This window comes from Bos javanicus, chromosome 28 (assembly GCF_032452875.1).
Source record: "Bos javanicus breed banteng chromosome 28, ARS-OSU_banteng_1.0, whole genome shotgun sequence".
In the NCBI taxonomy this organism is placed as follows: domain Eukaryota; kingdom Metazoa; phylum Chordata; class Mammalia; order Artiodactyla; family Bovidae; genus Bos; species Bos javanicus.
In genome coordinates this window covers 26,917,858-26,929,670 of record NC_083895.1, presented here as the reverse complement: position 1 = coordinate 26,929,670, position 11,813 = coordinate 26,917,858, and positions in this window count along the sequence as shown.

The window sequence follows — 11,813 nt, the reverse complement described above, 5'->3', positions numbered from 1 at the left end:
CCTTCATTTGTGTAGTACTTCTCTGCCTTTTCATTATTATTTTTTTTTAAACTTATTGTGTTTGAAATCTCCTTTTCCCAGGCTTCAAGGTTGAATTCTTTCTTGTTTTTGGTTTCTGCCCTCCTAAGATTGGTCCAGTGGTTTGTGTAAGCTTTGTAGAGGGTGAGATTTGTGCTGAGTTTTTGTTTGTTTGCTTGTTTTTCCTCTGATGTGTAAGGCTGAGTGAGGTGGTAATCCTGTCTGTTGATGATTGTGTTTGTGTTTTTGTTTTGTTTGTTGTTTAGATGAGGCGTTCTGCATAGGGTGCTACTGGTGGTTCAGTGGTCTTGTATTTAAGTGGTTTTCTTTGTGTGAATTCTCATTATCTGATACCCCCTAGGGTTAGTTCTCTGGTAGTCTAGGGTCTTGGAGTCAGTGCTCTCACTCCAGAGTCTCAGGGCTTGATCTCTGGTCAGGAACACAGATTCTACAAGTGGTATGATATGGCATTAAGTGAGATTAAAACAAATGTCCAAAAATGAGAAGCCAAAGATAAACCCCAAATTGGCAGTTACAAAATCAGGCAAATAATAATTAAAATAATGGAATGTACACATATACATATACACTCATGAGCAAAGTCAAAACAATCAACAAAAATAGAGTAGATTGACCCAGCAAACAAAAGAAATCAAAAATTATATTAACCAGTTAAGATCAAAACTAACTAAAGCACAAACTGGAAAACAAGACTAGAGCAAGGTGCCAAGTGGGGAATAAAATAATGAAAACAAAACTAACAAATATGCTGAGAGGAAAGAAAAGAAAGAATAGATATGCAAAGTTAAATTGAGGTAGATGAAGAAGATTTATATACATTAAAGATTAACTGCAAGGGGGAAAGAACAGTAGGGAAGGCAAACAAAGGGATAAATGTAGAAAAAATATAATAGGGTTTAAAAAATTATAAAAATGAGAAAAGAAAAAAAATGGAAGAAGAAAGAAAAAGGAAAAAAAAGGAAAACTCCATCAAACTACAAAAGCCCAACATAGAGGCAAAGATTTATAACTACAATAAAAAGTGTGACTGAATATACACATATACATATACACCCATAAGCAAAATCAAAACAGTCCAACAAAAATAAAGTACAATAGACTGACCTGGTGAACAAAGGAAACCAAAAATCGTATCTACCAGAAAAAAACTAAAGCACAAACTGGAAAACAAAACTGAAGCAAGGTGCTAATTGAGGAATAAAGCAATGAAAATAAAACTAACAAAATTTTGAGAAGAAAGGAAAGAAAGAAAAGAAAGAAAGAATAGATATGCAAAGTTAAATAGAGGTAAATAAAGAAGATTTATATACACTAAAGATTAACTGCAAGGGGAAAAGAACAGTAGGAAAGGTAAAGGAATATCATCCTGTTTTGACGTGAACCTATATAACAGCCCACTCTACCTGTGAACCCAGATTGATCTTATTCCTACTTTGTCAATTAGTCATAAAGAACACTCCCTGCCCCGGTCATATGGCCATATATATGAACTGAAGGAGATACGTCAGTGCATCAGTGCCACCATGATATGAGGGTCTGGATACAAGCTCTTGAACTATTAATGCACTGAACTACTGTGGAATTCTGTGAGATGTCCAACCAGTCCAAGTGTCTTCAGATTATATTATGGCAGAGGGTAGAAGATTTAATATAGCCGTGAAAACAGACTAAATGACTCTTACCTGTTTCAAAAAAATATAACCTGTTTCTCATTCTCCTTTTTGATAGGGATGGTAAAGAAAGCATTTGCCAGCTCAGTGCCTGCCTACCATGTACCTGAAGCTGTGTAACTCTTCTCTAGCAAAAGTACTACATCTGGCAAAGCTGCTGCAATTTAGAACTACCACTTCATTGAATTTATGATAGTCTACTGTCACCCTCCAGGATCCATCCAGTTTTCGCAAAACCCTAACTGATGAATTAAATGGAGATAAAATTGGAGACCAGTATCCCTGCATTCTTCAGTTGCTTAAAGGTGTTACCAATTTCTGACATCCTTCCCAGGAAATGATGTTTTTGATTTTTTGGTAGTTAAGGGTGGGTAGATTTAGAAGTCTCCACTTGGTCTTCTCATTAAAATAGCTCATATCACAACAGGTCAAGAAATCAATGTGGAGTCATGCTACCAATTATGCCCATTCTAATTATATATTTGGGGACTCGAAAAATGATCACTATGAGCTGAGTCAAGATTCCATTTATTACCTGATCACCTAATGCCCTACTAACAGGGAGGCCATGATGATGTTGTGGATCTCCATGTATCAAAGTTAACTAAACCCTTTAACTGACTGGCCTTGAAATATTGGAATAATCTCCTTTCCCCAGGATACTCTCCTTTCCCAACCTGAGGTAATGGCCATCAGTTCCTTTGGGTAAGCATTAGAGGAATCAGTGCTGTAAATACTTGTCATGGTGCAACAGGGTCTTATTCCAGAGCACTTAACCTCTGTTTTAGTCAGTGGGTTCCAGGTCTGAAAACCGGCTCAGGTAAGGAAAAAACTGGTCAAAGGGATGATGTATTTTTATTGAGGCAGCCGCCCTAAGCCTGCTGATCATTCATCCTCGATTTTCCTGATTGAATATACTCAGCAATACCTTTGTTGTCTATCCAGCTGTGATACTGTGATTTATAGAAAGGCACTGTCTTGCTGCTCACACACTTCACTGGACCCAGGGTAGATAAGGCATGACCAGGGAAGCTGGAGGAAGACTCGAGGAGCTGTGGAGACTGCAGACATGTTTATTCTCTCTGGGCAGCAGCAGCAGTAGCAGTAGCAGCGAGTCTTCAAAGACTACTGATATACTAAGACAGACAAAAGTGGCCCTTGACCAAGTGGGCATGCAGGCCCAGTGCTACCAAGGTCAGCAATATTGTTGTTTACAGAACATAAGATATGAGGCTATGAGAGAGTGGGCCAGGAGAGCCTGACTGACTCCATGTTGTCAATTAATTTCTCCACAGAAATTTAGAGATTTGGTCTTCTTTTCACCTTGCTTATAGTTTCCTTTGCTGTGCAAAAGCTTTTAAGTTTAATCAGGTCCCACTTGTTTTCTTTTGTTTCCTAGGAGGTGGGTCATAGAGGATCTTGCTTTGATTTATGTCATCGAGTGTTCGGCCTATGTTTTCCTTTAAGAATTTTATAGTTTCTGGTCTTACATTTACATCTTTAATCCATTTTGAGTTTATCTTTGTGTGTGGTGTTAGGAAGTGTTCTAATTTCATTCTTTTACATGTAGCTGTCCAGTTTTCCCAGCACCATTTATTGAAGAAGCTGTCTTTGCTCCATTGTATGTTCTTGCCTCCTTTGTCAAAAATAAGGTACCCATAGGTGCATGGGTTTATTTCTTGGCTTTCTATCTTGTTCCATTGGTCTCTATTTCTGATTTTGTGCCAGTACCATGCTGTCTTGATGACTGTAGCTTTGTAGTATAATCTGAAGTCAGGAAGGTTGATTCCTCCAGTTCCATTCTTCTTTCTCAAGACTGCTTTGGCTATTTGGGATCTTTTGTGTTTCCATATGAACTGTGAAATTTTTTGTTCTAGTTTTGTGAAAAATGCCATTGGTAATTTGATGCTGCTGCTGCTAAGTCACTTCAGTTGTGTCCAACTCTGTGCGACCCCAGAGATGGCAGCCCACCAGGCTCCCCCGTCCCTAGGATTCTCCAGGCAAGAACACTGGAGTGGCTTGCCATTTCCTTCTCCAATGCATGAAAGTGAAAAGTGAAAGTGAAGTCGCTCAGGTTGTCTACTTGAAAGTTACACAGTCGTGTCCGACTCCTAGCGACCCCATGGACTGCAGTCTACCAGGCTCCTCCATCCATGGGATTTTCCAGGCAAGAGTACTGGAGTGGGGTGCCATTGCCTTCTCCGGGTAATTTGATAGGGATCACATTGAATCTGTAGATTGCATTTGGTAGTATAGTCATTTTCACAGTATTGATTCTTTCTACCCAGGAACATGGAAGATCTCTCCATCTGTTTATGTCATCTTTGATTTCTTTCATTAGTGTGTTATAATTTTCTGTGTATAGTTCTTTTGTCTCCTTAGGTAAATTTATTCCTAGATATTGAATTCTTTTTGTTGCAGTGGTGAATGGGATTGATTCCTTAATTTCTCTTTCTGATTTTTCATTGTTAGTATATAGAAATGCAAGTGACTTCTGTGTGTTCTCCCTCCTGACCTCCAGGAAAGGGAGATGGGAGAGGGGCTGAAGATTAAGTTTAATTACCAGTCATCAAGCAGGAGATGGCAAGAATGAACACTAACATTTTAGGAATCAGTGAACTAAAGTGGACAAGAATGGGTGAATTTAATTCAGATGACCACTGTATCTACTACTATGGGCAAAAATCCCTTAGAAGAAATAGAGTAACCCTCATAGTTGACAAAAGAGTTAGAAATGCAGTACTTGGGTGCAATCTCAAAACTGAGAGTAATCTCAGTTCATTTCCAAGACAGACCATACAACATCACAGTAATCCAAGTCTGTGCCCCAACCACTAATGCTAAAGAAACTGAAGTTGAATGATTCCATGAAGACTAACAAGACCTTCTAGAACTAACATCAAAGAATAAGGATTTCCTTTTCTTTTTTTTTTTTTAGTTTAAATATTTGCTTGCAGTTTATTTTGGTTTTTCTAAATAGACATTCACATCTGTAAACAATAGGATGTTGGTTTCAGCCCCAATCCCCGATTCCTTACAAGTCTTTGTTCTCACACATTGGCTAGAACTGCCATTTGCTGTTAGTCGCTAAGCTGTGTCCGGCCCTGTTGTACTCCATGGACCGTTGCACACCAGACTCCCCATGGGATTTCCCAAGCAAGGGTACTGGAGTGGGTTGCCATTTCCTTCTCCAAGGATTTCCTTTTCATCACACGGGATTGGAATGCAAAAGTAGGAAGTCAAGAGATACCTGGAGTAACAGGCAAGTTTGGCCTTGGAGTACAAAATGAAGTAGGGCAAAGGCTAAGAGAGTTTTGCCAAAAGAACACACTGGTAATAGCAAACACCTTCTTTCAACAACACAAGAGATGATTCTACACATGGACATCACCAGATGGTCAATGCTGAAATCAGATTGTTACATTCTTTGCAGCCGAAGATGGAGAAGCTCTATATAGTCAGCAAAAACAAGACCTGGAATTGACTGTGGCTCAGATCATGAGCTCTTTATTGTAAAATTCAGGCTTAAATTGAATAAAGTAGGGGAAACCACATACCATTCAGGTATGACCTAAATCAAATCCTTTATGATTATACAGTGAAGAAGTGAAGTAACTCGCTCAGTCGTGTCCAACTCTTTGAGACCCCATGGACTGTAGCCAACCAGGCTCCTCTGTCCATGGGATTCTCCAGGCAAGAATACTGGAGTGGGTTGCCATTTCCTTATCCAGGGGATCTTCCCAACCCAGGGATCAAACCCTGGTCTCCCGCATGGCAGGCAGATGCTTTAAACTCTGAGCCACCAGGAAATTCCTGATTATACAGTGGAGGTGACCAATAGATTTGAAAAATTAGATCTGGTAGAGAGAGTGCCTGCCTAAAGAACTATGGATGGAGGTTCATAATATTGTACAGGAGGCAGTGACCAAAACCATCCCCCAAAAAAGAAATGCAAGAAGACACAGTGACTGTCTGAGGAGGCCTTACAAGTAATTGAGAAAAGAGAAGCTAAAGGCAAAGGAGAAAGAGAGAGATATAACCAACTGAATGCAGAATTCCAGAGAATAGCAAGGAGAGATAAGAAGGCATTCTTAAATGAACAATGCAAAGAAGTAGAGGAAAGCAATATGAAGGGAAATACAATTTTTTGCAAGAGAATTGGAGATACCAAGGGAGCATTTCATACAAAGATGGGCACAATAAAGGACAGAAATGGCAAAGACCTAACAGTAGCAGAAGAGATTAAGAAGAGGTGGCAGAAATACACAGATATAACAAAGGTCTTAATGACCCAGATAATTATGATGGTGTGGTCACTCACCTAGAGCCAGACATGGAGTGTGAAGTCAAGTGGACCTTAGGAAGCATTACCATGAACAAAGCTAGTGGAGGTGATGGAATTCCAGCTGAGCTATTCAAAATCCTAAAAGATGATCCTATTAAAGTGCTACACTCAATATGTAAGCAAATTTGGAAAACTCAGCAGTGGTCACAGTACTGGAAAAGGTAAGTTTTCATTCCAACCCCAAAGAAAGGCAATGCCAAGTATGTTCAAACTACTGCACAATTGAACTCATTTCACATGCTAGCAAGGTAATGCTCAAAATCCTTCAAGTTAGGCTTCAACAGTATGTGAACTGAGAACTTCCAGATGTACAAGATGGATTTAGAAAAGGCAGAGGAACCAGAGATCAAATTGCAAGAGAATTCCAGAAAAACATCTGCTTCTTTTACTATGCTAAAGCCTTTGACTGTGTGTATCACAGCAAACTGGAAAATTCTTAAAGAGATAGGAAAACCAGGCCACCTTACCTGCCTCCTGAGAAGCCTGAATGCAGGTCAAGAAGCAACAGTTAGAACCAGACAGGGAACAATAGGTTGGTTCAAAACTGGAAAAGGAGTACATCAAGGCTATATATTGTCACCCTGCTTATTAACGTATACGCAGAGTACATCATCGGAGAAGGCAATGGCACCCCACTCCAGTACTCTTGCCTGGAAAATCCCATGGGCGGAGGAGCCTGGTAGGCTGCCGTCCATGGGGTCGATAAGAGTCAGACACGACTGAGCGACTTCACTTTCACTTTTCACTTTCATGCATTGGAGAAGGAAATGGCAACCCACTCCAGTGTTCTTGCCTGGAGAATCCCAGGGACGGGGGAGCCTGGTGGGCTGCCGGTGGGCTGCCGTCTATGGGGTCGCACAGAGTCGGACACAACTGAAGTGACTTAGCAGCAGTAGCAGTACCAGAGTACATCATGTGACATGCTGGGCTGGATGAATCACAAGCTGGAATCAAGATTGCTGGGAGAAATATCAACAATCTCGGATATGCACATGATACCACTCTAATGGCAGAAAGCGAAGAGGAACTAAAGAGCCTCTTGATGAAGGTGAAAAAGGAGAGTGAAAGATCTGGCTTAAAATTCAACATTCAAAAACTAAGATCATGGCATCCATTCCCATCACTTCATGGCAAATAGATGAGGGAAAAGTGGAAACAGTGACAGATTTATTTTCTTGGGCTCCGAAATCACTGCAGATGGTGACTATTGCCATGAAATTAAAAGACGCTTCTTCTTGGAAGAAAAGCTATGACAAACCTAGACAGCATATTAAAAAGCAGAGATGTCACTTTGCCAACAAAAGTTGATATAGTCAAAGCTTTGGTTTTTCCATGTATGGATGTGAGAGCTGGACCATAAAGAAGGCTGAGCACTGAAGAACTGATGCTTTTGAATTGTGGTGCTGGCAAAGACTCTTGTGAGTCCTTTGGACTGCATGGAGATCAAACCAGTCAATCCCAGAGGAAATCAACCTTGGTTATTCATTGGAAGTACTGGTGCCAAAGGTGAAGTTCAATACTTTGGCCACTTGATGCGCAGAGCCAACTCATTGGAAAAGACCCTGATGCTGGAAAAGTTTGAGGGCAGAAGGAGAGGGGGTTGGCAGAGGCTGAGACAGCTGGAAGGCATCACTGACTCAATGGACATGAGTTTGAGCAAACTCCAAGAGTCTATGAAGGACAGAGAAGCCTGGCGTGCTGCAGTTCATAGGGTCACAAAGAGTTGGATATGACTTAGCAATCAAACAACAACAACATGATTTATTTAATTAATCATACCTCTATAATGAAGGCTTCAAAAAAACCTAAAGGACAGGGTTTAGAGAACTTCCAGATTGGGGAACCAGAACCTTCTGCTTGCCACTGTGCCAGGTGTTAGGGAAATTAAAAAGGAGGAAGTCTTGTTCAGACTTCAGAGACAAGAAAGCAGAGCAAGCCTCTCATCTTGCTTCTGGCCTGCCTAGACACTGCCTGACCATGTGCCTGCTTGTGAGTGCACCAGTTGTTACCAGTAAGCCAAGCGGCACTACAGATAAGATAGGGAAGCCCCTGAAGATCTGGCCAATCTCCCAGGGTCTCAAAAAATCTCATTACTCACCAGATAAACAGCATTGTAAAAAGATTAATGTGAAACCAGAGCTGCATATTTGCTCTCAAACTGATGATGATATCAGTTTGTGGCCCTGGATTATAAAGAGCCCCCAAACTCAATTTGTAGTCTTGCCCATGGCAGGGACACACTGCCCAGGACCTTTTCCCAACTGGGACTCCAGATTGCTGTTACTCAGGACTTCCCAGTGCTATTTCAACCTGGATGTTAGTCGGCCCAATTTGGTGATATATGTACTGTTACTCTCCTCTGCTGTTTCTATTTATCTTTGCTTTTCATGATCATATGTTGAAAATAAGTTAGACAATTCACTATTAAATATTGAAATTATGCACCTGTGTCTGATTCATGTCAATGTATGGCAATAACCACAATGTTGTAATTATCCTCCAATTAAAATAAATTAATTAAAAAATTTAAAAAGATAATGCTAACTTTTAAAAAAAATGTTAAAATTGTTTATTTCTGTAAAATGAGTGGTTTCTTTTGTTAATGAATCCTTCAAACCTGAAAGTTAAAACTTTCAGCAAAACACCAGGCCCTAAACTCCACAAGGTTATTTGGAAACTCATCTTGGGTATCTCTTCATCTAGCTCAAGTTATAAGCTTTTATAATAAACTGGTGGTCGAGTAAGTAAAATGTTTCTCCAAGTTTTGTAAGTTGCTTTAGCAAATTAGCTGAACCTGAGGAGGGGACCATTGGAAGCTCCAATTTATACCCAATCAGTTAGAGGCATAGGAAACAACCTAGGCATCTGAGGTGAAGAGAAGTCTTATGGGGCCAAGCCTTTACCCTGTGGAATCTGATGCTGACTCCAGGGAGACAGTGTCAGAATTGAGCTAAATTGTAAGAAACCTAGCTGATGTCAGAAACTTGCTTGTTGGTGTGGGGAAATTCCTCCCTACTACCTCACTGCTGCTGCTGCTGCTGCTGCTGCTAAGTCGCTTCAGTCGTGTCCGACTCTGTGCGACCCCATAGACCGCAGCCCACCAGGCTCCCCCATCCCTGGGATTCTCCAGGCAAGAATACTGGAGTGGGTTGCCATTGCCTTCTCCAATGCATGAAAGGGAAAAGTGAAAGTGAAGTCGCTCAGTCGTGTCCGACTCTTATCGACCCCATAGACGGCAGCCCACCAGTCTCCCCCGTCCCTGGGATTCTCCAGGCAAGAATACTGGAGTGGGTTGCCATTTCCTTCTCTCTACCCCTACTGCAATGGAACTGGGTGCAGACTGTTAACCAACTATGTTACCTCTGAAGATGCCACTTCATAACTTTGCCCATCAGGTTTCCCTGCTTTCCATTCTGACCTTGCTCACATGATAATCATACCATCTGGCTTCTGATGGCTGAACAGCTTCACCTGGCCTCTATTATTTTGGGATGCCCATCATTCCCACTGCTATTAGTGAGCCCAATTCTCTAACAACCTTCTACCATCAACTCTGCCCTGTAAGGGGAGAGCTACCAATGATAGTTCAGAGATGCTGTCCCTCTTGGCAGCATATTCTTCATTGCTTTGACTTTCCTACAGAACCAAGCCATTTGGTAGGTTTTTAGAGCTTACACAATCTGTCCATTCTAGCATGCTCACTTCCTTAAATTTTTGACCCCTTTTCCACTGTCTGCCATAGTAGTTCTAGCATTTCTACTTAAGGTGAGCTTTTATTTTCTCCAGGCTCCTAAGGGCCATTCTAGAGTATGTCAACACTTTCTCCCAGGGTTCTTACCAGGATGATAAAACATGTTTCCTGGATGAGTACTCCTGTTGCAAGAATGGGGACCCTTTCAGGGCCTGAGAGTAGGCTCTTGGCTAACACTCAGAAATGAATTGTCTGAGGAGAACACATGCTGACAAAGAGACTTTATTGGCAAGGGACACCTGGGCAGAGAACAGCAGGATAAGGGAACCTAGAACTGTTCTGCCATGTGGCTCACAGTCTCAGGTTTTATGGTAATGGAGTAAGTTTCCGAGTTGTCTCTGGCCAATCATTCTGACTCAGGGTCCTTTCTGGTGCTGCACACATTACTCAGCCAAGATGGATTCTAGTGAGAAAGATCCTGGGAGATTGGTAAGACATACTGACTTGTGTCTCCTCTCCCTTTTGACCTTTCCCAAATCCTTCCAGTTGGTGGTAGCCTGTCAGTTCCACATTCCTTGCTTGGACTGCCTGTTGTTAACCACTGGTAACTCATACAAGTTAATTGTTGTTAATCACCTGTAACTCATACGAGTGTTAATACTGAGTTGCTTGAACAGGGTAAGGCAGTTTTGGTCAGTGATTCCCCTAACACTTCTGTATTGGTGAACACTTCCTTATCCAACTTTATGATTTGTCTCCATCCCTTGATCTAGCACTCTTGGAATTAAGTTGGGCTTCCCTAGTTGCTCAGAGGTAAAGAATTTGCCTGCCAATGCAGTTGAATCCCTGGGCTGGGAAGATCTCCTGAGAAGGAAATGGCAACCTACTCCAGTATTCTTGCCTGGGAAATTCCATGGACAGAGGAGCCTGACGGGCTATAGTCTATGGGATCACAAAATAGTCAGACATGACTTAGCGACCAAACAACAATAGAGTTAAGTCTCATAGACACTCTCTTGGCTTCTGAGGTGCATAACAACTAAGTTCTGCAGAACCTTCACCTTTCCTCCTTGCCAGGCCCAACACTCTCCTGCTGGTTTATATTGTAACTTTAGTTATGGATCTGTTGGCTAGGCAGGGAGGTGGGGCAGACCTTGAGGGAGAGTGCATATGGCCTTAAAGGGCATAGGCCTCTTAACCATCTGCAAGCCAGAGGAAAGCATTAATTTTTAAGGAGTGAGCCTATTCTATAAAACCAAAGGGTTTGAAGAAGTTTAGGGGTTCAAATTCTGAATGTATTGACCCAGATACATTTATACCCAGATGCCCTCATTTCTGAGGTCCAGTACTTTCCAAATCAGGGTCCTGATGTTGTATAACAGACTTGGTTAGATTGGCACCTTAACATTCTTGAACTCTTCTATTCTTCTGATTATATCCTGGACCTGGGCCTCAACTTTTCCAGCCCTCCCACTGCAGAAGAGAGTTTCTTAATATGCTGCTGAGGAGACCCATTGGTTTTCACAGTTAGTCTTTAATTAATCATCCTTGATCTTTCATTAATTATCTCCAGCAAGAGCTACCTAATGCCATCATCTTTATAATTACTGCTTCTCCATATTCTCAGATGTTTCATATACTGCACCCTGGTGCACTTCCTTCCACTGCTACACCATCTCAGTTCATCATCAGTGCAAGTCTGAATAATTGCAATGCTCTTGTGTGTTTTCTGAACTTACAGCCAGGGATAGGGTCCTTGTTACCAGCCAAGACGGTAGGTGATCCAGCTGCAAAATCTCATTTTAGCAATTGCTTTCTCCCCATCCTAGCACCAACTTTCTCAGGTTGGAATCTCCATGGAAGAAACATTGATATGAAAACTAGTGTGCATAAAGTTTCTAAGGGAGCCCTCTCGGGGGGACACAAGGAAGCAAGACTAAGTAAAAGAAGAAACCGAGCTACAAAGCAGTCCCAACAAAGCCTTAGCCAAATCCTCAGGGAATTCTGAATCTGTGATTTCTCTGCCAAGTTGTTCCAAGTTCAGGGGAGGAATCTGGTATCCCACATG